General features: G+C 43.7%; 1 protein-coding gene across 2 annotated transcripts in view; it reads right to left on the reverse strand.

The window, feature by feature from the left end:
• The window catches only part of LOC119646233 (putative fatty acyl-CoA reductase CG5065), a 62,785-nt gene extending 35,209 nt beyond the window's left edge, over window positions 1-27,576 (reverse strand). The window contains exon 1 of one of the 2 annotated variants that reach the window (XM_038046622.1): window positions 26,831-27,538. The gene's annotated coding sequence lies outside the window, so the exon portion shown is untranslated. Of the gene's footprint in view, window positions 1-26,830 lie in introns of both variants that reach the window. The other variant, XM_038046623.1, reaches the window with a different exon arrangement.
• Between the last annotated feature and the right edge of the window lie 249 nt (window positions 27,577-27,825).

Here is a 27,825-nt window from a genome sequence, read left to right on the forward strand (position 1 = left end):
ACGTGAAAGCGACATATCAGCACACAGTCGAGGTGCAATCTCAACATTGATGAGCTTCGAGAATTCTGAGTTCCTGGAGATGCATAAAGCCTGGGAATACCTGATCTATGCAAAGGATCCATTTCCAAGAAGTCTATACACGCTTTTTGGAATTCATCTCGAACTTCAGCGGAGACTTCATCCGGAGGGTGAAAGGTCCTTTGGCGAGTACTGAAACTGTTGTCTGCAGTGAGACGTGGTGTTATTCATGCCGCCACCTCTGCCCCTCTTTGACTTTTGGTCACCAGTTTCCGCGATGCGCGATGCAACCCGCTGCATAGTTACTTGCGAGCATTGCGGGAAGCTCTCAACAACAAGAGGCGGTAAGATGCTATACCGGCCCCCGCCGTTATTTCGTTCATCCGCTGCATACGCGAACTTGCTAAACTGGTCGCTATAAACAGCTACAGTAGGCAGAGCCATGTTCCTAATTAGCGCTTTCGACGCTATGCTACCGTATCGAACCTTAAATTTCTCCTTCTTCTCATTCGATGGATTTGCATTTGATACCTATCTGCCAGGTAGTGTGATGTGTTCTTTAGTTTGTTGTCTAGAAGGCTGCAAAGTTCCTGTACTTTCCACACCTATCCCTGCAACGCTGCGGTAGCGTACAGCCATTCAGGCGCTCCTAATTTGACCACCGGGCTTGGCACTGGCTACAGCAGGTTTTTATATATCATATTATGGTATTTCCCTTGGCAACAGAAATACAATGCTGACATCATGTTGAAAGTAAATAGTCTGACATATAGTATTAAGAGCCGATATTTGGAATAGCTACGTTTTTCACTTGTTTTTAAGGTAAAACAAAACTTTGGTTTACTGTCCATCTGACTGACTACCTATCTGCCTGTCTTACGTACATCGGGAAACGTTTCTCCAATTGCCACCAAATTTGATGGCAATGTTGAAACTGTGAGCTTAACGCATACCGTGAATAACTTTCTTCTATATTGAGTTTAAGGTACATACGGTGTATCAAATTGAAGACTTTTGCAAGGTCGTCTTAATTCTACCATTCAACCATGGGAAAACGAAGGTGGAGGTAATCAAAGAAGTCAACAACTCGATGAAACTTGACGCATACGAGACAAAGGAGTTTTTTTTATGGCAAGGTTCAAATCGTAGTTTAACTTTCGCTTAGCATTTTCCGCATTGCGTGCAATTATTACCTTTGAAATATCATCAGCATACTCCATTAGATCAGTAATATCTGGTATTTCTATGCGTAGGATTTCGCCGTACAGTAACCTTTCGCTGTATCATACGTTATTTATTTTCTTCGCGTGTCATCAGTTTTTTCAAACGTAATTAGGCCACCAGGTATAGCCCCTCAAGAAAAATTATCATTGAATTTTTCGAGACGGAAAATGGGGTTTACTGAAGAACTGTTTTAACGATTCCGACCAAAAAGTTTTGCAAACTATCGGAAATAGAATAATATGTTAATTTAAGTTTTCTACTGACTGAAAAACAATTTCCCTGAATAGATGATTATCTTTGCATGTTTCATCCCCGAACGCTCTACTGATAAGATATCAGTGACTTGCTTCAGGCAAATTTTACCTGATGTGTTTTCTGACGGGTTTTTGGTTTATTCGGGAAACCAAACCAAGCTATAATCGACGGAAAATTATAGGAAATGCTACCTCCTTTTCATTCTAAGATTTCCTTCAAATTTCTGACGAGGCTGTAACTAGGACTTAGGCCTTTGATTGCAAGTTTTATACATTTCCTTCATTATCAGTTAGTGTTCGGCTGCTATCATTTTTACAATCTTCATGGATACCTCATTAGACTCGAGTGGCTTATTGTTCTTCAGCCTTTTCGCAGATACTACCAATTTTTCTTCGAACGGGCAGGAGAAGCCAGATGTCGTTTCAGGGTCCTCCATCAGTCGACAGATTTGCTTTGCAGCTTCTACATTTCCATCTTGTATCCTGATTGTCAAAGATTATTGTTTAGATCATTGGGGAGTTTCTCAAAATTCGCCTTCTTACTTTCTGACATAGTCTACTTCAAGTTCGTTTTGTTTTGCTTGAATTCTTCCACTTCTGTAATTGCTGTGCCAAGTATCCTAGCTCTGGTTAGTCTAATTTTTTTGCAAACAACTTTTCCTTGATTGCAGGATATCTGGTAATCTGTAACTTTTTCCAACCCTGGACTACGTTGCAGTCTTGGACGATTCGGTGCATGATGTCGCTAACAACCGTAGCGTTGAACGTTTATTCCATATCAATTCTGATTTCTTTCTACTCTGGAGTATAGATATTGAAGACTTTCTACTTTCATTAACCACATTTTTTAATAGAACTGCAAAAACTCTGATCAATATTCAACGAAGCCCATTTGCATTTTCATTTCTGTTAATAAAACTGGAAAATGTGTTAGAAGCGATTGGACTTCGTAAAGTTGAATAGGAAATTTTATATAAATATTGAAATACATATATGGTACAAAACGTATGTACCTGAATTCATGTAATGCTATTAATGCATTTCCACTGGACAAGTACCCAATATACTCGTCGTTGCTTTCCCGGAAATCATTCACCACACAAATGAGGACTACTTTCGCTTTTAATTCAGCGAACCTCTTAGGAGCATGGTTGTGTACATGTATAATGGACTAGGAAACTACAAAATGCAATTGCTTGGAGAAACTAAGCGCGATTCACCGAATCTTAGCGACTTCGGCATACGGTTGAATAAATGCAAACAGATTCATAATATCTTTTTCGAACAGAAATAAAATAATTTTCTTGAGTGCAAAAAATATGAATCTTCCAACTCAATACAGATCAGTTGCTTCTTTTGACTATTTATTATACAATTGAACAACGTCCGCAATGAAATGGACTTTCAATATCTCATCTTTATAAGCTCAAATTAACATATAAATTAGCGAATGTGAGGGCAAAATTCGCTAATGAGAATATACTTGTAATATCTCACGCTACAACTAGAAGTTGAAAAGGGAGGTGGAACGTAACCATTGATTATGTTACTCATTTAAATTATTTGCTAATGAGCAATTACAACTTTTAATAGAATGATAATTATATTAAATTGAAACCCAACTGCTGTAGTGGGTGACAGAGTGTATAATGCAAATCATCAAAAAGGGGCCAAGGAATATAGCTGACATGAAAAAGGTAACCTCCAACTAAACCGACTTTGAACTGTAGTTACAAGCTGCTTTCTGCGAAAGAACATTTCTAAGTTTCAGCAGAACTAGTTAAACCAGATACTATCTCAGTACTATGTACTTAAGGGGGTCATCCCGTGTGAAGGCCGTTTTTCTTGCCTTTTTTTTGAAAAATTATTTTGAAGGACTGGGATAAAGATAGAAACGTGATTTTTTCACCATATATTTATTGATATCTCTAGTATATGTGATAAATTTTTCAGCTTGATTTCGTAGCTAATTTTCGGAATACGTGTTAATTTATGCACCCATCTCCAAAAAAAGGTGTTTTTCTGTTGCCACGCTGGAGGGCGCTGTATTCATCTGAGGAAAAAAAACTAAACTAATTTTAATGTGGACAATATTCCACGGTCCGCAAACTAGGATAATTAGAAAATATTAAAAGGTAAATTTTTGGTGGGCTTTTAAACTTAATTTTTTCGATTTTGTTGTTTTTTTACCGCTTTTTTTATGAATAAAAAAAAAACTACCCGCCCGATTGCAATTATCCTAGTTTGCGGACCGTAGAAATATGTACTAAAGACGCCGTGAAAATTTCAAAGAATTTGGTTGGATAGATTTTGAGCTATGGTGGCAGCCGATTTTCGATATGCAGTTTCGAGAAAAACGCATTTGAAAATTTAAATGTGATTAGCTCACCATTAATCTGCTATATCTGGTCCATAGAGAGCACCCTCCGTTTCTTCCAAAAAGTCTTGTAAGGCCGATTGTTGCTCTCTGGTGTCAATTGTGGCTCTTTTAGCGAGGTCAGTCGATCGTCGTTCGGACCGCCAAATTCGCGCTTCATTACGGCGGTCGGCATAAACCTGACATATGTGACCAACTTGACATCCCATATATATATACCTCATACAAGAACCGTGGATTGTTGATGGGGCAGTCAGGGGCCTAAACTTCCAACATGCTGACCTATTGTATGCCAATGGAAGCGATCGACCCCGCACCTGCATGGTAGTCTCCAAAGACTTCCAGGCTAACCTGGTTGACGATCTATGTGATGGCGACACCACATCGGCCAAGCTAACCATAAAAAGTCAACAAGGAGATAAAAAGATACTATGGTGCTCTGCATACTTCCCCTACGACGCAGAAGACGTTCCCAGTGGAACATTCATCAAAGCTATCCAATATGCCAAAAGTAGAGGCATGGGGGTAATAGCAGGATGTGATGTCAACGCTCACCACATATGCTGGGGAAGTTCGAACATCAATGCAAGAGGATCGAGACTACTGGAGTATCTAGTAGGAACCGATTTGCAGATCCTAAATGTGGATAATGAACCCACTTTCTTCAACGTGGTCAGGCGAGAGGTCATCGACATCACGGTGGCATCTCCTGACATTGCGGCTCTGATCGGAGAGTGGAGAGTATCAAACGATGTCACACTCTCGGATCACAGACGCATTGATTTCGTTATGGGCATGGATCTACCTCCACCCACTCCATTTCGGAATCCGAGGAAGACAGATTGGGTAATGTATCAAACAGAATTGAACGCCCGCGTCACGATCCCTGGGAGGCGCATTAAATCCATTGCTGGAATTGAGAAGACAACCCAGATGATCACAACTAGCATGAAAGAAGCTTTCGAAGAAAGCTGTCCACTCAGGATGCCAAAGAAGGGTAAAACACCATGGTGGAACTCGGATTTGGCAAAACAGAGGATAACGACAAGGATGCTCCTTAATCGTGCTCTGAAGGGCGAATCAAGCACTAGCTGGAATCGCTATAAAGAGGCACAGAAGGCTCTAAAGAAGAGCATAAGATCGGCAAAACGATCATCTTGGAGACGCTTTTGCGAAGAGACTAACTCTCTTGAGGCAACCTCAAAGCTGAAGCGGATTCTGGTCAAAGAACCTAGCCAGAAACTGGGTTACTTACGTTTACAGAATGGGAAGCACACAGAAAGCGATGAAGAAACGGCAAATCATTTGCTTGAAGTACACTTCCCAGGCAGCATCCAAAATCTAATCTCGGGACCAACAGGTGCATACAGCCCTCAACCGAGAGATTGGAATCTGGCATGCAAAGTAGTATCACTGGAGCGAGTAAAATGGGCATTTAACTCGTTCCACAGATATAAGTCTGCAGGTCCGGATGGCATCATTCCTGCGCTAGTAATAGAAGGAATGGATGCCCTGGGTCGACACATTCGGAATATATATCGGGCATGCCTAGCACACGCTTATATTCCAATTATATGGCGGGATGTGAAGGTGTTGTTCATTCCCAAACCAGGAAAACCCACTTACACAGACGCAAAAAGCTTTCGACCGATCAGCCTAACGTCCTTTCTGCTAAAAGGACTAGAAAGATTAGTAGATCGGTTCATAAGGGATACACACATTCCTAAATGGCCACTTCACCATAAGCAACACGCCTACCAGAAAGGCAAATCCACGGAGACAGCACTCCATGAACTTACGGCAAAAATTGAAAAGGCGATGTCCGATAAAGAATACGCTATAGGCGCATTCATGGACATCGAAGGTGCCTTCAATTATGCCTCATTTGCGGCAATTTGTGATGCTGCAAGACAGCATGGAATCGAACCGCTGCTAATCAGTTGGATCCTTCACATGCTAGAATGGAGAAAAATTCACATATCGGTCGGCCAGAAGTCTATTGAAGCAGGATGTCTCAGGGGCTGCCCACAGGGAGGGGTCCTCTCTCCACTGTTATGGCTCTTGGTGATGGATACCCTGCTGTGGCTCCTGGAGGACAAAAAAGTCTTCGCGCAAGCATTTGCGGACGACCTAGCCGTAATAATTACCGGCAAGTTTGCGGACACAGTATGTGACCGCTTGAATGCAACTCTGCATGTAATCCACAGCTGGTGCCTCCGCAATGGACTCACGGTGAACGCTAGAAAGACTGGACTAGTTATGTTCACTAAGAATGTCAGGTGGGGCAGCTATACGCTACCCACCTTAGCAGGGGCGGAAATCCAGCTGGCACAAACAGTCAAGTACTTAGGAGTACATTTCGACTCCAAGTTAACGTGGAAGCATCATATCCAGGAACAATATCAGAAATCCTGCAGATTGCTCTGGTGCTGTAGGAATGCGATAGATAAGACCTGGGGACTTTCACCTAAACGGATATATTAGATGTATACATCTATAATAAAACCCATTTTGATGTATGCATGCATCGTCTGGTGGCCAAGACTGAACTTTGCTAACAGCAGGAAGCTGCTAACGCAGATTCAGAGACTTGGTTGCCTAAGTATTACTGGAGCAATGAGTACTACGCCGACTGCGGCACTTGAAGCCATCCTAAATTTACCCCCCATCCACTTGGAGGTGAAACGGAAAGCAGCCAACGACGCATATAGGCTCGATACCATTGGGGCGTGGAAAGGCGACCAATCCAACGGGCATGCGTCTATATGGAAATTCCTTAAAAAACATCCGGTAGCCCTGATGCCGACCGATCATATGGTTTCCAGATTCGTCTTTGAAAAGACATACACTGTCGTAATCACCGAAAGAGAAGAATGGTCGACAAGTGGCCATGAGTCTTTTCAGATTACAGACCTAATAATCTTCACCGACGGGTCAGTCACGGAGGATGGATCGGGTGCAGGCGTGTTCTCGGAGAATCCGATTATAGAACTGGCCCGACCCCTCGGAAAAATGACGACCATATTCCAGGCGGAGATATATGCCATTTCATTGGCAGCAGAAGAATGTCTGCGACAAAAATGGAAGGGTCGCACCATTCGAATCTGTTCTGACAGTCGGGCGGCATTATCAGCACTAGATGGCAACAACATATCAAGCCGGTTGGTGTGGAGTTGTCATCAGGTGCTGCTGAAACTTGGCCGACTGAACGAAACATTCCTGATGTGGGTGCCGGGGCACTCTAACATCGCCGGTAATGAGGGGGCTGATAGACTGGCTCGCCGAGGGTCTGGATCCACAATGGTAGGCCCAGAACCAGCTCTTGGAATGCGACCATCTACTGTCAAGTCTACTCTGAAAGGTGAAATTGCAAGGATTCACGCAACCGAGTGGAGAAATTTGGACTCTTGCCGGCAAGCGAAAATCCTTGTGAAGGAGCCTAGGGCCACTAGAGCGGCATTTTTGTTGTCCCTTAAGAAGTGGGACTTGAAAACCCTAGTAGGGCTTTTGACGGGACACTGCCCCTTAAACTACCATATGGAAAAGATTGGGGTAGTGGTTTCAGCTGTGTGCAGCCAATGTGAGGAGGAGGAGGAAACTGCCCTGCACTTTTTATGCAGCTGCCCAGCATGCTCAGATCTCAGACGAGGACACCTTGGCAAGGTTTTCTTCAATGAAGAATCTGCACACTCTCCGCCTCTTGAGAATGTTTTCAGATTCACTAAAGCCTGCGAACACCGTAGGCGGGAAGCCATTGAATAGGCAACTTACGGGGATAATACAATGGGCCTAATAATGGCCTGAGTGCTCGGAGCTGCGGCTCCCCCCATTTAACTAAACTAACTAACTGACATCCCATTGTCACTAGGATTTTGAGAATGCCATTGAATCCTTCATTGAAAACAATTACAGCCAGAAAAGTGGCTATTTCTACGACCTTGGCCCCAGAATGAAGGTGTTTAGGAGCGAAAGTTCAGATCAATGCATTTAACGACTCATTGTTATTCTGGGTCTGTGCTCCTAAACATCTGTTCAAGAGATCGTCTCGTGACAAATCTTCGTAGATTGGTTTGATGACTGTTTGAACTCCTTGAGTCAAAGGTGCCTTCTCGTGGTGAAAACTATCCAGTTCTCCTTTAGCTTCCGCTTTGCGCCATTTGCACCAACTGTCCTTGCTTGCTGGACAATTTTGATGCTCAGGATTTTCGTCTGTAGAACATTAATGGAAGAAAGTTTCCCAAATTTCTTGCTTCATTCCTTCTAACGAATTAGCGTGTCGACGAATAGCCAGCCCAGAAAATGTAGTGAGGTCCTTATCAGTAAATTTTCCAGCCCCTTTTCCACCAATGCCTTTGTGATTCTTCTTTGGATTTCTAAGCCGCGTTTTCATTCTTTTCTCGACATGTGCTACGCATTTCTTTTTAAGGTTTTGTGTAAACACAAAACCTTATTAAAATCGGTTTACTGTCTGTCTGTCTTTTTTTTTTTTTTAGGAGGTGGAAATCTTCAAAAGACTCTGGCCTGGGCACGCCAGAGTGTGGGATTTTTACCCACTAAAACCACCCCCGACTCCCCCCCTACCCCGTGGGACCACCTTTAGGTATTACATCACGGGGCGGAGTTAGCTTACTTTAGCTAGGTCTCCTTCCGTCTACCCGCGGGGTTCGTAACCGCGTCTTCCTCACTTCTTCTGTTTTTCGCAGTTTTTCCTGGATTACAGCGATCATGGAATTGATCGCATCCCAGTCTTCCTGACAGGCTACCATTCTTCGGACAAAATTTTCCGGTGATAGCACTTCACCTAGAGTTTCCTCCAGGTTCCTCCTTTCTTCCACGAACCTAGGACACTGGAAGAAAACGTGCGCCGGGTCCTCTGGGACCCCGCAGTTTGGACAATTAGGCGAGGTGTCCAATTTAAACCTGTACAGGTATTGACGGTATCCTCCATGGCCGGTGAGAAACTGGGTGAGATTATAATTGATCTCCCCATGCTTTCTCTCCAGCCACTCCCCGATGGAAGGGATCAACCTGTAAGTCCAACGACCCTTTTCGGACTGGTCCCATCGCTGTTGCCACCTGCTTATGGATCTCTCCCTTTCGGCTTTTTTCACCTGAGATAAGGGAGAGATGGACCTGGTGTTATAAATGTTCATCATTTCGGTTGCCAGGATGTCAATCGGCATCATTCCCGAGATAACGAACGCTGCATCGTCTGAGACGGTCCTGAAGGCAGAACACACCCTTAGGGATGCTCTTCTGTAGACCGCACTCAGTTTATGTGTATTACCTAAAACCTGCAGTGCTTTTCCCCAAACTGGGACTGCATACAGCATGATAGAGCTCACCACCCTGGCTATGAGCAGCCTGCAAGTATGCCGCGGGCCTCCTACGTTCGGCATCATCCTTGTCAGAGAAATACTCGTGGTGGATGCTCGTTTACAAGTATGCTCTATGTGCTGCTTAAAATTAAGTCCTCCGTCTATCATCACCCCCAAGTATTTGATGGCCGGCTTGGAAGTGATGATACGATTCCCGATTCTAATGCAGGCGTAATTTCTCTTGCGGCGCTTAGTGATGAGGACCGCTTCCGTCTTTTCCTCCGCGAGTGCCAGTCCAGCACTCTCTAACCAAGCCTTAATAACACTGATTGCTTCGCTTGAGTACAACTCAGCATCCTCGAGATGCTTTGCAACCACAACCAGTGCTATATCATCGGCGTAACCCACCACCGTAGCCTCCTCCGGAACCGGAAGGTTGAGCACATCATTATACATGATGTTCCACAGTAGTGGGCCCAGTACAGAGCCCTGGGGGACACCCGCGGAGACAACGTACTCTTTGGATCCGTCATCGGTATCATACCAGAGTGTCCGCTCTTTCAAGTAGCTATCGATATTAGCAGCGAGGTAGGTGGGAACACCAATCGTCGCCAGAGACTTTCGTATAAGGTTCCAATTGGCCGAGTTAAATGCATTCCTCACATCTAGGGTCACCACCACGCAATATTTGCTGGTACAACCCCTTCCGTGAATTACATTTTCGGCCAAGCCAGTAACCATTTTGATGGCATCGATGGTTGATCTGGCTTTCCGGAACCCATACTGCCTATCTGAAAGGCCCCCTTGGCTCTCGACGACTGGAAGTAATCTATTATAAATGGCCCGCTCCAACATTTTCCCCATAGTGTCTAGAAGACATATGGGTCTATAGGAGGACGGTTCACCTGGAGGTTTGCCAGCCTTAGGCAACAGTACCAGCTTCTGCCGCTTCCATGGTGCAGGAAAAATACCCTCCGACATGCACGTTTCAAACAGCTCCGCGAACATATCCGGTCTACTTTTGACGGCAAGTTTGAGAGCCTTATTCGGTATGTCGTCAAGACCCGGGGCTTTACTGTCGCCTATTCGACTGCAGATCTCTAGCAGCTCGTCCCTGCTGACTGGTGGAATCGGCGTCACATTCAGGGGGCGCTGGAAGGTGTCAGCACCCCCCTCTTGCTGGGGAAATAACCCCTGGATTATTTTCAACAAGAGCATAGGGCACGTGATCTGCGGGGACGATCGGCCTCTGAATCGTCCTGTCACGATTTTATAGGCGCTACCCCACGGATTTATCTCCGCTTCCGAACAGAGCCCCTTAAAACATTCCCTCTTACTCCGCTGGATGGCGAGCTTGAGGTTCTTGCGAGCTTCCCTATAGGCATGCTCCTTTTGCCCCTGATCGATCCTACCTATTGCCCTCTGAGCCGTTCGTCTGGCTCTGTGGCAAATCGATCGAAGATTGGCAAGTTCACTATTCCACCAATAATTGGGTCTTCTAGTGGGGAATGAACATCTCCTAGGCATCGACGCATCACATGCTTTAGAGATGCTCTGTGTGACATGGAGAGCTCTATCCGTGGAGGTGCCTGCTTTGCTCTGTCTGTCTGTCTGTCCGTCTGTCTGTCTGTCTGTCCGTCACACGCATTTTTCTCGGAGACGGTTATAGCGATTGACACCAAATTTGGTAGAAAGGTGGGAACTGTGAACGCTCACGCATACAGTGAATTACATCCTTTTACGTCGAATTTAAGGAGGGGTCCCCATACATGCAAAAGGGGGGTATAAAATTTTTTTTCATCAAATAGAGTCACGTGGGGTATCAAATTAAAGGTCTCGATTAGTACTTTGCAAAGCCGATCTTAGTTTTGACATTCGTTGGAAGGGTGGCGAGCGCGGGGGGTTGAAAGTGATCACTTCTTTAAGGAGGCCATTCTCAGAAACTACTAAACCGAAAAATCTGAAAAAAATCAGGAGGCTGCCACTATATGGTGCATGGGCTCCGAAATGCCTTCCATGCAAATATCTGTTTAAATAAAATTAATAATAGTATATTACTACAATTTTTTGTAATTGGTTAGAAACCCCCCTTAAGTTCATCCTAGTACCATGAAATTTTGCAATGATATAGGCTATAATATAGAGCATGATCTTACCAAGTTTGGTGGAAATCGCATCATTACTAACAAAGTTATAATACCTCAAATTTGTTGCTTCTTTGAAAATTGAAGACTATGAATGTCAATATCACCCGAAAGTGGATCCTCTCACATAATATATGGATATATTACGTGCTACGTACTAAGAATTACACAAAACCTTTCGTACCTGAAGCGTCCAGCTTCCGGTTTCCCGACTTGTTTACTACTACATATATTTTATTATTTGCAGAAATTTGCAGAAATACCGGAAAAAACTCCAGCAAAATCCAATATACAATATACAAAACTTGTCGCAATTGGAACATCCATGTTCATGCTTGCTAAAAGTTTCTTTGCTGATGTTGATGCGAAGTCCTTTTTCTTCTCTGATAAGTATCGATTCCCATGAAATACTCGTTTTTTAGTGCGAGCATGACGTTGAACGTTAAAGCGAGCTCCCTTCGTACGATCCATTTAAAAAAATCAGTGAACACACAAACAGCACAATACTTACAACAAAATATAATTGAGTATAACTTGAACGCTTTTCAGTGCTCACTCTAAAAAAAGATTCGATGCTCTTTCTCATCGAGTACCCTAACCCTGTAATTTCTGAAGGACTCGGAATATCGGAAAATCCCTTTGCCCACATATTCTCCACTATATATATATACAATTCATACAAAAAAAAAGTCGATTTCTCCAACCCAACACACGGGATGACCCCCTTAATGGCAAAGCCTCATCACACCATGACTTTCATTAAATAACTTTCCTATTTTAACCCTTACTGGCAATTTAATCCCCCCTATGTACATACTGTACACATTTACATATGTATGGCTACACAAATTCATTATAATGTGCCGTAAACGCTGCTAATTTTACTATAAATTTTATTAAAACTGGTTCTAACGAAAAAGCAACATTTGTTATTTAGTAATATTTGGGTTCAACTGAACGTAAGCGTTTTATTTCACTGCCTGTGTTCATACATATCACATTTGCAACTCATTTTCTACCACTCTTTGCAATACTGTTCGTCGTTGCTACCTGAATGCTTTGATTCCGCAAGAGAAAACAGCATGCAACATATGGATTTTGCAATCAATTATGGAAAAGTTAAAAACTATTGCAGAAAATTGCTTAGCACAAAATGTCCGCGGCACCTCTCATGAATGATCACAAAACGAGCAGATTTCTTTATGGCGACTTTTGTGCCGTAAGGCTTTTGGTATAAAAACGAAGATAAAAGTGTTGTGGCTCTTCCCATTCGATTAAATCTTAACATGAATATATGGAAACTCCGATTGCTGATCATCGAATATTTTACTGAAATTCAGATACAGATATAATTGTGAAGTTTGGATTCCCTGAAGAAACGGAGTAAGTATTCAAAGTTCATGTATGCAGAATGTCTGTCGATGATCTCAGATGTGTTAGAGTTGGCGACATTACGATTATATCTTCCTCCGTCATTTCAAATTGATGTAACCGTACAATGAGCACTGCTTCGAAAACATTCATTTTTTGTAAATGCAGCTTTATAGCATTGTCAAGTGCTTATTTCACGCTAAAATACTCACTCACCGCTGCTTAGCAGTTGCAAGTTACAAGTTGACTTTATTAGGCAATAAGTTCCAATGTGCTCACAAAACACACAAGGTCGAAGCAAAAAGACGCAATGTTTTCGGCCAATTACATTCTGTGCTTCATGACCCCAGAGTGCGGGATCTGAACCATCTTATTATATTACCGATAAGACACGCAAACGTGTGAGGATGCCATAAACCACTGGCATGGCTCTTACATCATATTTCGATCTTACCGGTTTTTGCAATTTCCTTGAATGACGATCGATTTACATCATATCGATATAGTATTATTCAACAGTTACCAGTGCGCCGGGCGAAGTGGGACACAGAGGAAATATTAGACATCATTAGTTCACCGCTGGCATGTGGCGTTTGGATAAATCAAGAAACTATCTTCAACGTGTTTGCAAATCATTAATTGAATAATTACTGAAAACACAGCACTGTCAACCTTTTTTCTTCGTCTTCAACTACTGACGACCAAGAGTGAACTCCTTGCAAAACATCAAGGCTATACAGTAAAGGAAAAGGTTTAGACCATACGTCCGGATTGATTATGGTGAATCACAAGAGAAGCCTAGAAGTGGTGGAAGCCTAAAAGTGGTGCAGGTTGAAGCAGCTACGTGTTTGCAAACCACTGAATTCTGTGTGGAGGGGGGACTTTTGGATAGATCAATAAGGTAGGTACCATAGATGCTGGAAGACTAAAATTTTGGGTCCCTTTCCCGTGTACCATACCATGGTCATTCTTGTGAATATGTAAGCCTTTTAGATCCTTCTGAAGGTATTACCTCTGTAAATGCTCGAGGCCAAAAGCTGGCGGTGGTGGAAGTCCCCGAGCAATATGCGAGGAAACTCCTTAACAGCGGGAGAATCAAAATCGGATGGGTAGTATGCAGGGTACGAATGCGGATAGTCCCCACCAAGTGCTACAGGTGTCTGGACTATGGACACACGTCAGCAGCTTGCAAGGGTCCGGACAGGAGGACAGCATGCCGGAGATGCAGCCAAGCGGGTCATCAAGCGAAGACTTGCAAGGAAAGCGAGAGTTGTGTTCTCTGCAGGGATCGTGGCGCGTCTGGCGAAAGCGTCGCACACACTGCTCACCAGTTGCTAGCACAGTTCGCTGCGGAAGTAAATGCTGATCTAGTGCTGATTAGCGAGCAATACCGAAACAAGGACCCGTCCTCATGGTATCTCGACTTATCGGGCACCGCTGCCATCTGGGTTCGGGACGACGTTCGACTTCGTGTTCTTGCCGAAGGCCGGGGGGACGGATTTGTCTGGATCCGGTGTTTTGGGATAACGTTTTTTTTGCGTTTACCTGACGCCGAATGAGTCGATTCCGGACTTTCAGCGCCGGCTTGATGCTCTGGAGGACGCCGTTTCGAGCACGGAGGGACGAATCCTGGTTGGCGGTGATTTTAATGCCAGGGCTCTTGAATGGGGCATGCCTCAATCAGACTCCAGAGGGAAACGGATTCTGGAAATGGCGGCGAGAATCGGGCTCGTAATTTTAAACACCGGATCCACGCCAACGTTTCGGCGCCCAGGTTGTGAAGGAAGCATTCCTGACATCACTTTTGCGTCGGAATCTCTGGCATCATCGGTGGACGGGTGGCGAGTCCTAGAAGATTTCTCGGCAAGTGATCATCAGTACATCGCATTCGAAGTGTTTGACGCTACTTGCCGGCGAGTACCAACACGACGTTCCCCTTGCATGTGGAATGTCGCGAGGGTAAACATCGGAAGGTTCGTCGAAGCTCTTGGAGCAGGTAGGGCCGCGCTGGGGGGCACTCCGGGGGGTGGTGGTGTCGCAGCTGACACCGTCGTAAATTCAGTGATGAATCTGATAACGACGGCGTGTGAGGCTTTCATGCCCCGGAGAGGCCCCAGGCGGGACAAGCCTTCTATGTACTGGTGGACGGCGGAAATCGCCGACCTACGGAAGGAGTGTCATAAGCTCCGCCGTTTGGCACAACGTTTGTACGCCAACGAGGAGGCATGTGCCATAAAGGCACAATATAGATCAGCAAAAAAGAGACTCCGCAGCGCTATAAATAAAAGCAAAGTTCGCGGCTGGCAAAATCTTGTTAATGAAGTGAATAATGATCCGTGGGGACTTGGCTATAAGCTTGTCACTCGGAAAATCGGGGCTCTGCGGAAGCCCTGCATATTGAACACCGACCAGATGGACTGCATTGTGCGGGCATTGTTCCCCAGGCACCCTGTACGGGTTGATGTAAATAGCGCGGAAAGCGTCGTGGATTGCCCCCTTTTCACAATGGGAAAACTCGAAGAAGCGGTTCTCACTGCGAAAAACAGGAAGGCGCCAGGTCCTGATGGCATCCCGGCGAAAGTTTACAAACTGGTGTTCCGCCAACGGCCAGAATTGCTGCTGGAAGTGTTCAACGCGTGCTTGAAGGAGGACATTTTTCCTTGTCGCTGGAAAGTGGCCAGACTCGCATTGATCAGTAAGGGTAAAGGAGACCCGGAGCTCCCGTCTGCATACCGACCGCTGTGTATGCTTGACACGGCCGGAAAAGTGCTCGAGAAGCTCATCAGGGGTAGACTCGCTGAAGCGATTCGTGCTGCCGGGGACTTCTCCGCAAGGCAGTTCGGATTTAGAACAGGGAAATCTACAGTGGATGCTGTTATGGAGGTCGTAGATGCGTTTAATCGAGCCAGGGCACACAGCCGCCGATCTCGACGGATAGTGCTCCTCATAACGCTTGATGGCAGAAATGCCTTCAATTCCGTAAGATGGACAGATATGCTAGGCACACTAGGAACTCCTTTCACGTACCAAGCTATCTCTTGTGGATATTGAGGGATTATCTGAAAGACCGCTCCCTGTTCTGTGAGACGTTAGAGGGCCAGAGGAGGATGGAAGTCACGTCGGGAGTAGCGCAGGGATCCATCCTAGGGCCGGACCTCTGGAACGCTTCCTACGATAGTCTGCTGAGACTCGATGTGCCCGAAAAGTTGCGCCTGGTCGGTTATGCAGACGACGTCGCGGCACTTCTTGCCGGACGCACTGTTGAACAGGCGCAAAGCAGACTTGGCATATTGATGCGACGGGTAAGCGGATGGATGACTGCTCACGGTTTCAACCTTGCGCTGGAAAAAACCGAAGTAGTCATGCTGACCAGAAGGAGAATCCCGACCTTGCGTCCCATATCGATCGGCGAGTTGACTATAGAGTCAAAACCAGCGATTAAATACCTTGGTTTAATGCTCGATTCGAAGATGAGCTTATTCGAGCAAATCAAAGCAGCCGCGGGCAGGGCTGCAGCAGGAGTCGCGGCCTTGAGTCGGCTAATGGCGAATGTCGGCGGCCCTATATCAACTAGGAGACGTCTCCTCATGGGAGCAACGCAGTCCGTCCTTCTCTATGGTGCGGAGGTATGGGCTGATACCCTTGACAAGGAGGTGCATCGTAAACGCCTCGCTCAAGTGCAGAGGCGAGGAGCTTTGCGAGTGGCGTCTGCTTATCGCACCGTCTCCGAACCGGCTGTGATGGTGATTGCGGGAGTGATCCCCGTTGGCCTCCTTGCCAAGGAGCGCAAAGCTATCTATCGCCGTAAGGGCGAAAACTTAAGAGAAGTGGTTGTCCGTGAAGAACGTCAATGCACCCTTAACGAGTGGCAACTTTCATGGCAAAATGAGCCAAGGGGCAAGTGGACTGCGCGGCTCATCGACAAATTAGACCCATGGTTGAACAGAAAGCACGGTGAGATTGATTACTTCCTTACCCAACTTCTAAGTGGGCATGGAGGTTTTCAGTCTTACCTGCACAGGGTTGGGAAGGCGCGATCTCCTGAAGAAGATTGAACTCAACCGGCAGAGGGATCGGACGGTAAGGGGTTCCCTGAACTAACAACTCCCTTCCTCCCCTCCCCTCCCGTTGATGAAAGGAATTCCCTGACTCGAAGGCTCCCAAAGCCGGGAGAGCGGGAGGGCTAGCCGGAAGTAATGTGTCAAACGGTTCCAGGCTAGTTCTCTGATGACAGGGAGGTGTTTAGTTGGTAGTCCGCCAGCGTGCTGTTGCGGGAGTCCAACACTCTGTGCGTAAACGCATTCACCTACCCTACTCCCAAACAAAAAAAAAGGTAGGTGCCATAGATCCTGGCGGACTAAATTTTTGGGTCACTTTCCCGTGTACCATACCATGGTCATTCTTGTGAATATGTAAGCCTTTTAGATCCTTCTAAAGGTACGTCCAGGCACTGTAAATTTTGTTACCTTGAACTTCGTTGGTATTTCAAAATTTAGGTTACGCAATGGAGCCTCCTTGAGATATCTGCAATACGGGTCTTTCGGCTGGAAACTTAAAGGTTTTGTTTTTCGATCTTTTGGAAACATTTATGTAAATAAAAATTCTTTTCGTTTTCGACGTGTGATTACCGATCTGTCTACCATGGTTGTAAGGAAGAAACTAGCATTTGAAAACTGGTAAATAAAAATCTCTAGCACTTCACATTTCTTTAGTTTTGTGGATACAAACGTAGGAGAATGGTAAGAAACATTTCTCTTTCTTTGTAGGGTTGAAGTAATAGAGAGAATGCACCACTGCACTAAGATACTATGCCGTGCGCCCCCGGTTTTTAGTTCTTTCTCTTTTCGGATGTTCGGATGTTTCATGCAAGACGATATGTTTGCGCTTCGATAATCACAATGTACGCATTAAAGAAAGTCTTTTCTTCTTTATAAAAAAGTGAGTGTTATCCTATACAATCCGGTTTAGCAGCAATACCATCCTATAGCTAGATTTAGGGCGACGAATCAAAAGAGGTTTATGCATGACGCACGTTGAGAAACATTGGCCCTCTGAAAGTGTATTCGCCCCCAGAAAAGTTCTGTAGAATTTATTTTGATTTCAAAATTGTGCTTGAAGAGCGAGGGCTATACATCTGAGGCAAGGAAACTATACACAGGAGATTCAACTCCCAGCACATTCTTGGAAACTTTATGAAGGCCGAATAGTCTTGCACACGTTCGGCAGCGACGGGAATTGCGCGAGCAAATTTCCGCGCACAAGCCCTGAGGTTTGTGCCGGGTATGTGATGCAGCACATTGGTGTGCATCCACGTCTTTGCGAACACATTGCTGCAAGTTGCAGCGAGCACATGGCAGCATCTGTCATAGCAATAGATATTGCACAGGTGTTTAAGCCTTCGCACACACCAGCGGTAACCAAAAACAGAGCCTCCTTAAAGATTCATTTCGAATTAATGGTAGTGGATCTGAATGGAATCACTGAGCGAAGGATGCTTTAGGAATCTTCATGGAAGCAAATATGCGGTCCAACATCAAGTGGATGTGGACATAGGAACCCTCATATCTCAAAAAACCCTCAACATTTGCGACAATAGATGCATTTTTGCTCTACTAGGAAGTGAAGAGGAAATAAGCAGATGCATCCAAGATCAACCTTTCCGATGCATCGTTTCATGATAGGACAAGATGAAGAAACAAACACGAGAAACCCATCTAGGTGGCATCAACACACGAATCCCACTTACACACCTCGTCCCTAGCCAAAAGGTGCACAATGAGATTCCGTGCCCCTTTGCCGCTGAAGTTGCTCCTCCTATTATAGTCTCCTTGATCTGAGGGTGGACGGAAAACTTGATTCGGCGAAAAAACGTCTGACCAGTTACAAATCCGTTCTGAGCATGTTTGTGCGCCTATAACATCCACAACAGTCTTTTTTTGCACACGGAATATATCCTTCCTTAGCAAATATCAGTGAGCGTATCAAAAGCTACAATTTATTTACGTTACAGTATTCTTTGTGTTAACAGGGCATCCTTATACGCAATCGAGAGCTACTTTGGTATAACACGTTTCGATGAATATCATATATCTGCCTGAAATTTATTTGAACTATCAACACTTTTAAATGACTGACATAGACCTTCAGTCTTTTGCACACTTCTAAACCTTCTTGAAATTGTTATCGTCCCCGTTGTCGAGGCTTTATAGCCTATTTCAAGATTTTCTTCTTCAGCTTTCTCGATCCGCCGGTAGCTTCCTCCAATTTTGAAATCCAAGCAGTAATGCGCTGTCTTTGTCAGCAGAATCTGTCAAGCACTCTGGGGTCTTTTTCATTGGTTTTCGTCCTTCTGTTCTCCCTTCCAATACGCTTTTAGGTTTCCGAGTGTCGTCCTTACGTTGATCGTTGGCAACCTATTGCAGCTTCTGAAGTTTCATTATTTTGGAACTTCGAGATCATTATTTGATATAACTCAAGATTGTATCTGATTTGCGTTCGCCGTTCTTTCGCTTAGCTTCTATTATTCTCCTCAGGGCCTTCCTCTCGAAGTTAAGGTCCATGTTTTACATCCTTAGAATAGCCCAGGTCTGCCTATCGATTTATATGCTCGGAGCTTTGCTTCCCTGTATATGTAACTGGCTTTTAAAGTCGGCAGAATTGAGAAGAAGGCCTTGTATGAGAGCTCAATTCGGCATTTTATTTCGTTCATTTCATTTCGGCTTTTCATCGGTTGTACAGCAAAGTACATAAAGTTGCCTACGTTTTCCAGGTTGTATTCATCAATCATTATATTTTGTCTAGTGGACGTAATTCTTCTCGTCTGCGATATAATTTTCGTCTTCTTTTCGTTAATTCGTATGTTCTCTGTTAATGTAAAAAATTTCGCCATGATGTCTATATCGTCCGCATGTGCAATGATTTTGCCGAACTTACAGAGCAACTTGCCTTTTGCGTCCAGAGGCAACTTTCATATAACCCGCTTCAGTGCCATTTACGTGCTATAACCCGACGTTGGCTTAAAGCACATCTGTTTCGCTATTTTTGATTCTGACCTGCGCTATTGAGTGGGTCATTGTCATTCTGGTAAGACTTAAAAGTTTTATTGGAATTTTCAAGTCAACCACTTTGGACGGTACATTTCAATCAATACTGTCCTATGCCTACTTAAAGTCTATGAATATTTAATGGACGTCGATGTTGTATTCCCAGTCTTTCCATCCACCTGCCGTAAATAGCTGGTCAATTGATTTGACAAGTTCAGCGTGAATCCCACCTGGGCCCGGTGCCTTATTTACTTTTTGACACTTGATGGCTGACTCTATTTCTTCCAATGTTGGAAATCTTCCCATTATGCTCGAATATATGCTGATATAATAATAATATAATAATAATCGTTGGCGGAGCAGTCCGTATTGGATCAAGGCCTTGAAGTGTGCTAGAGCACTTCATTCAAGATCGTACACAGTGTACTAGCCCGAGATTATTACCCTGATTTGACTCAAGTACTCATTCACAGCAGAGTCGTCTGATATCCGACATCCAGTCACAATAAGAAGTCCGTCTGCCACCAGTGAAGATTTGAATCCCGACCTTCCGCTACGAGAGCCCAGCGCTCTAACCTCTTAAGCCATCCGGACACAATTGTTGATATGCTCCACTATAATTGGCGATTGAGTTGCATGCGAGGGGTTGACGAGTTCTTTGTGATAAGACGCCCATCTCTTGCGTATTTTCACCTCGAATGACTACCCCGGTTTTACTTTTACAAAGAGTATTATCAATAACCCATTGAGGGAACTATACTGGGCGGGCCCACCGGGAATGGAGCCGTCCAGGTTGCTTATTGGAGGATACGAATTCAAGCGCAAAAAGGGTTGCTTAAACCTCACCAAAACGAACCTCTGAATCATAGTGGGAATTTTCACTAGCCACTATCAGCTAAACTATCACCTAGGGAAACTAAGGATATCTACGGACACTGTCTGCAGGTTCTGTGCAGAGTGTGATGAAACCTCTATACACGTTCTGGGACAGTGCCCGGCACTTGTGCAAAGTAGGTCGAGGTATCTGGGAGAACACTTAATACCAGATGCAAAGTTGAAAGATCTGGAAGTAAGCAATATACTAAAATTCCTAACGGTTATAGACTTGCTTGAGATACTATGATTAACAGGTAAACTATACCAAGCAAAAGGGGCACAATAGTTCTTTAAATACGTGGTGCGATTTCCCCTTAACAGAATAATAATAACCCATTACAATTCCATTTTTGCTTTTGGGAGTTGGAGACCAATTGGAGGTATTTTTCGAAAGGTATTAAACTACTGCATTATTCTGCTTATATTTTTTTTAAAAGTGGTCTGTACCCCAGACTAATGTCAATCCAGTGGAAAGTAAATAAAATGGCAGGAACTTCTGGTGGCTACTCTCATAAATTTATTTTCCAAATGACCTTAATGTAATATAAGGACCTTGATTTATAACTTCCGCACCGACATGTAGTTTTTCTCCCTATGACCCTGATAGAGTCCCACCAGTGTTACTACTTCTACTTCCGACTCTCAAAACCTTCTCTCATATCAGTGTCCTGGTGCTTTATGCAAGGCTCAGTCGTAACCACAATCAACTTTTTGCTGATTCATATGAATTATTAGCTACTTTCGTCACTTAAAACAATTTCCTATCATTTCACGAAAGCCTGTCCTCTTCCTGTTTATTTTTCTACTTGTTTATTATTTAAAGACTACATGATATTAGTGGACAAAACATAAAGATTGACGAAAATATTGATAGAAGTATTGATCATGTGCGAAAAAAATACTAAGCAAATATTGATATATATGCTGTCATCGTTCATTTATCAATATATTGTCTGCTGAGAATTTTTGTCAATATTGTTTTGTCTTCAAGTCGGTTTACTATCTGACCGTCCGTCTATCTGTCTGGTCTGTCTGTCACATCTATTATTTCAGAAGGCATAGACGCGTCACATGCTCAATGCATCGCCAAAGCAAGTGACGCGTCTATGCCTAGGAGGTGCTCATTCCCCAGTAGAAGACCAAACTACTGGTGGAATGATGAACTGACCGGTCTTCGATCAGCCTGCCACCGAGCCAGAAGAGCGGCTCAGAGGGCGGTAGGTAGAGTCGATCAGGGGCAGAAAGAGTGCGCCTATAAGGCAGCCTGCAAAACCCTCAAACTCGCCATCCAGCGAAGCAAGACAAAATGCTTTAAGGAGGTCTGCTCAGAAGCGGACATCAGCCCGTGGGGGAGTGCTTATAGAATAGTGATGGGACGATTCAGAAGCCGCTCCTCTCCGCAGATCATATTCCCCCAGCAAGAGGAGAGCACCGACATATTCCCACCACCTCTGAATGTGGCGGCAATTCCTCCAGTCACCAGAGACGAGCTGCTGGAGATCTGCAACAGAATAGGAGACAATAAAGCGCCGGGCCTGGACGGAGTGCCGAATAAGGCCCTTAAGCTTGCCGTGAAATCCAGGCCGGACATGTTCGCTGAGCTGTTTGAAGCGTGCATGTCCGAAGGAATATTTCCGGCGGCTTGGAAGCGACAGAAGTTGGTACTTCTGCCTAAGCCTGGTAAACCTCCAGGTGAACCATCGTCATACCGACCCATATGTCTTTTGGACACGGTGGGGAAAATGTTAGAGCGGGTAATCTATAATAGATTACTCCCGGTTGTTGAGAGCCAAGGCGGCCTTTCAGATCGGCAGTATGGGTTCCGAAAAGTCAGATCAACCATTGATGCCATCAAATTGGTTACTGGCTTGGCCGAAGATGCAATTCACGGAAAGGGTAGTACCAGCAAATATTGCGTGGTAGTAACCCTGGACGTGAAAAATGCATTCAATTCGGCCAATTGGAACCTAATACGGGAATCTCTGGCGAAGATTGGTATTCCCGCTTATCTTGCAGCTATTATCAACAGCTATTTACAAGAACGGAGGCTTTGGTATGACACCGATGACGGACCCCAAGAGTATGTTGTCTCCGCGGGTGTCCCACAGGGCTCCGTACTGGGCCCACTGCTGTGGAACATCATGTACAACGATGTTCTTAATCTTCCCCTTCCGGAGGAAGCCACGGTGGTGGGCTACGCCGATGATATAGCGCTGGTTGTTGTCGCAAAGCATCTCGAAGATGCTGAGTTATACTCATACGAAGCGATCAGTGCTGTTAAGGGTTGGCTTGAGAGTTTTGGTCTGACACTTGCGGAGGAAAAAACGGAAGCGGTCCTTATCACCAAGCGCCGTAAAAGAAATTTTGCCCGTATTCAAATTGGGAATCATATCATCACTTCTAAGCCTGCGATCAAATACTTGGGAGTGATGATAGATGGGAAGCTTAGCTATAAAGCACATGTGCAGTATATCTATAACAAAGCATCCACTGCGAGTGTGGCCCTGGCAAGAATGATGCCGAACGTGGGAGGGCCACGGCATGCTTCCAGGTTGCTTATAGCGAGGGTAGTGAGTTCGATCCTGCTCTATGCAGCTCCAGTTTGGGGAAAGGCATTGCAGGTTACATTTAACGGTAACAAACTGAGTTCAGTCTACAGAAGAACAGCCCTAAGAGTGTGCTCGGCATTCAGGACTGTCTCAGATGATGCAGCATTCGTCATTTCTGGAATGATGCCCATTGACATCTTGGCAGACGAGATGACGAATATATATAATGCGAAGTCTACCTCTCCTTTATCGCAGACGAAGAACGCCGAAAGGGAGAGATCGTTAAATAGATGGCAAGAGCGTTGGGAACGCTCGGGAAAGGGTCGGTGGACACGCAGGCTCATCCCTGCCATCAAGGAGTGGTTGGAGAGACGACACGGTGAGATTAATTATAATCTTACCCAGTTTCTCACGGGGCATGGAGGATATCGCCAGTACCTGTTCAGGTTTAAACTGGATACCTCACCCCATTGTCCAAACTGCGATGGAGTCCCAGAGGACCCAGAGCATGTATTCTTCCACTGTCCAAGGTTTGTGGAGGAAAGGAAGAGCCTAGAGGAGACTCTAGGAGAGGTGCTTGTGCCAGAGAATCTGGTGCGAAGACTGCTAACACGTCAGGAAGACTGGGATGCGATCAACTCCATGGTCGTATCTATCCAGAACAAACTGCGAAAGGCAGAGGAGATCAGAAAAGCGCGGTTACGTACGTCGCGTAGAGACGAAAGGGGACGAAGCTAAAATGAGCTGACTCCGCCCTGTGATGTAATACCATACGGTGGTTCCACGGGGCTTGGAGGGAGTGGGGGGTGGTTTTAGTGGGTAAGAATCCCACACGCTGGCGTGTCCGGGCCAGTGTCTTTTGACGATTTCCACCTCCTCAAAAAAAAAAAAAAAAAAGGTGGGATCTGTGAATCCCCTCGTATGCAGTTAGCAACATTTGGGGTTCCGGAAAGGGACATTTACTTTAAGGACCCGTTCTCAGTAACTAGCCAATCCAAATATTGGTAGTCCATGCACATGGTATCTAGGCTTCAAAGTACTTTCCATATCTATACCAGAATAAATTAAGTATATAACCATATTTATTATAACTACATTTTTTAGAAATTGCCTGGGGGCCATGAGCATGATACCAATAAGTTTGGTGGAAATCGCGCTATTACTAACAGAGTTATGATAGGCCAAAATTGTCCAAGTTTTGACCAAATTTCTGTATGTTAAGACTGAATGTCAGTATCATACTAAAGTGCTTGATAGCCCAATTTCTACATATTTTTTCACAGAAGGAACGATTCTGAATTAAAAAATCAAAGTGTGTCCTTTTCTTAGGCTGCATTTACGATGCGCCCAATAAAAGAACATAATGATAATCAAAAAATAACCCCTTATACGTATTAAGGAATGCATTTTAAACATTGATAGTTTGGTGAAAATACTCATACTATGCATTTTTTATTCACCACGTCCTAATGCATCATACAGCTTAAGCTATGCACCCCTAATTGCGAAAAACTATAAACCATTTTTAACGCACAAATTCATTAAATACCAAAAACAATACTCACCGCTAAAATGACAGAAAATACGGCAATGTATAAAAAAAAAAACTTTTACAATGAAATAAAAGTTACTCGCTTAAATCTTTCGTTTTAATTTGGACCTGAATTGTGAATTTAATTGCGACTCAGTCAGCGTGAACGTAAATTTACCGTGGGCAACTCAACCATATATATACCTAAATTTAATATCGAAATACCACGGAATTTTCCGCAATGTAATAATGAATGGTTATGTTTAACAATATTACAAAAAAAACTCTTTGCGAAAGGGATGTACACATATAGACGATTAAATAAACGCCAACGCCAACGCCAAATACTAATCCACAATCGAAAAGTTTTAGATTTCAATTAAGTTTTATGTGGTAGCAAATTCATCCGAATTAGATGTTAGAGGTAATTTCCATATCTTTTAATTGCCCACATACATGCCTGTCCACATACTGTTTATGCGAAGAATACAGGAATCATTGTATCAATGCAAGTGAATGCTAGCTGTGAAATAGGTTGTACATGTATCTGAATATAATACATAAATTAGTTTAGTCCTATTACACAGCAGCAGGTGTAAATGACAAAAAGTCATAGGACTGCGACTAGGATACGATTATGTCGGTATAGCTCTGGAAGGTTAGATGTTAGATGTAATGAATAGAACTCAATGGTTGAAATACCTCTTTACATGCAATGGAGTATTTAACCTTCAAGGTGAAGGCGAAATTAAATGATTGCGTTGCCTAAGAAGCACGATAAAATTTTTTAATGCATGAGAGAGTAAAATTCCGTTGTAAACCAACTCGTAAGAAAGTTATTAAGTTGAAACTACTTCATTTGGGCGAAAACCGACCCTTTTACATCGTTGTTAATTTTCCATCAACCTTATTCATGAACTACTTGGTAGTATGGAATATATGAATTACCGTAAACCAACGTATTGGGTTTTTTAAGAAGAATAAGCTTCTCACGTGTTCTCTAAATTTTTCCAATGTTCATATTAAAACTTTTGAATTAAAACCAAACTTCTTTCAACCTTTCCAGTTTAATATTCATCCTCGTATAAATGTGAAATGTTAAACCACGAAACAAAAATACTTCAATGTGACACTGACAAAAACTGGCCACACCACGACCAGATACAAGTAAATCCGTTTCAATTGGAAAGCCTTCCATGGCGCAATCAAATAACATTGCGTAAATCTCAGTATATTGAATGATTTCCGCCTTTTTCTAGCTTCGATGTGCATTCATTCTCGAAACTATCGAATGAAAGTGGATAATGCTCAGCCGGGCATGCCGGTTCAATGGAGTCATATTCACACTGGTTCAACCACTCGGGTATAAAGTATAGTTCATGCATTGCCATAATAGGCTGTGAATGCATTTCTTTCGCATGTAACACTCCAATGGACGGGACAGGACCAACTCTTGCATAATCCAATGTAACCGATTTCCTCATTTCACGACTACTTCAAGCAGCGATAAATCCATGCCTGCCTGCCATGGTTGACTTGTGCAATATTTACTTAATTATGAGATTTGCATTGTAGAACCACTCAGTTGGCAAGATTAATTAATTAGATTTATGAGGATAGATTCTTTGTGAACCGAGAGCAATGCTTTTAAATGTATCACAGATTCGTTAAAAAAAATAAGTTTGGCTTGTTCGTTAAGGCGTAATATATGCAAATGCCCAGTGAAATTCCAATACTTATAAAACTATTAAGGAACGGACAATTTATTCACAGAAGTTATTAGCAAAAAAGAAGGATACCATTCACGAAGATATAAAATATTCAGTTTCAATTGAGAAAAGATATTCATCAGTGGAATTGTTTGGAGTAGGGGCAATTTGAATAATTCGGGTGCATACATCTTAGTTCGAGCGCCCACATCATTGTCTCGACGCGAATGGAACGAACCTGAAGGTCAACGTTTATCTGTTTTAGGAGATCTGAGAGATTAACACATCATGGACCACTTGCAACCAGTCAAACATTCATCGAAGCGACAAAATCCAAAGTGGTAAGATTTGAAATGGAAAAAACCAACACAAGGCATATGTTGTGCATATTTGCAAAAGTTTTAAACTCGACTTACCTGTATGTCAACTCAGTGTTTGATCGGTAATTTCTACTTTTTTAGGGTGTTTGGATTCCCGCTAGCCAAAGTGATGCGAATTGTTGCCTTTCAACCAATGCTTCTCAAGAGCACACACAGACGACAATTGTTTATTTTTCGAACCTGCGAATTGCGAGTAACTCTGAACAAGCATAAAATGTACACACAATGGGTCAATGTTCAATTGGTCAGAGCGAACCGGAATAAGCTAAACACAGTGCTTTCAAAGTCTCAATATAACTTCAAGTTATAGCACTTCAAATTACAAAACGCACGTCACACAATTCTCTGCTTTAGAAGGTCCGAACTTGGTAATTAAAACTACGTTTCTTCCTGCGAAGAAGTCACAAACTGCACTCAATCAGTCGATGTCGTATGGCTGAAGAATTATTTCAAATGATTAACTTCACTACTATGAGACTGGATTACTTCACTGACCGTTAACCAACTGAAGGGTTATTCCGAACTCTCGTATCTTTTTGATAAAGCTCCCCACTTGTCGAGTCCAGTTTGCATTTCCCAAAATACACCCGGTGCTCTTCTCAAATCGATTCTTTTCGATCTATGTTTTCAAGACGCTGTAGCAGAGCATACTCCAAGCCAAATCTTGTCTTTTTTTAACTGTATGTTCAGAGCTCTGTAATATGCCCCACTTAATATAATATCTAATATGGTAGTATCTTTACTACTGTGCTCACGCTCTTATCTCCACTCCAGTGGCTTTCGCTTCGTGAAGTCTGTGCGCTCTGCCTTTCCTATTATAACTGTGGGTAGAAACACATCATCCACCTTGATATTTGAGTATCATATAAAAGTATCTAGTGTAAGGCAGTCAGATATGGAGAAAGTGCTAAATATTGGCAATATCAAGTGAAGTTTCATGTGGGAATCGGAATCAAAGGTCATAGGATTGTTATTGAATAGTCGTAAGTAATATAACCTCACCATGGAATTCATGCAGTTCTACAAATCTA

This window comes from Hermetia illucens, chromosome 1 (genome assembly GCF_905115235.1).
Source record: "Hermetia illucens chromosome 1, iHerIll2.2.curated.20191125, whole genome shotgun sequence".
In the NCBI taxonomy this organism is placed as follows: Eukaryota; Metazoa; Arthropoda; class Insecta; order Diptera; family Stratiomyidae; genus Hermetia; species Hermetia illucens.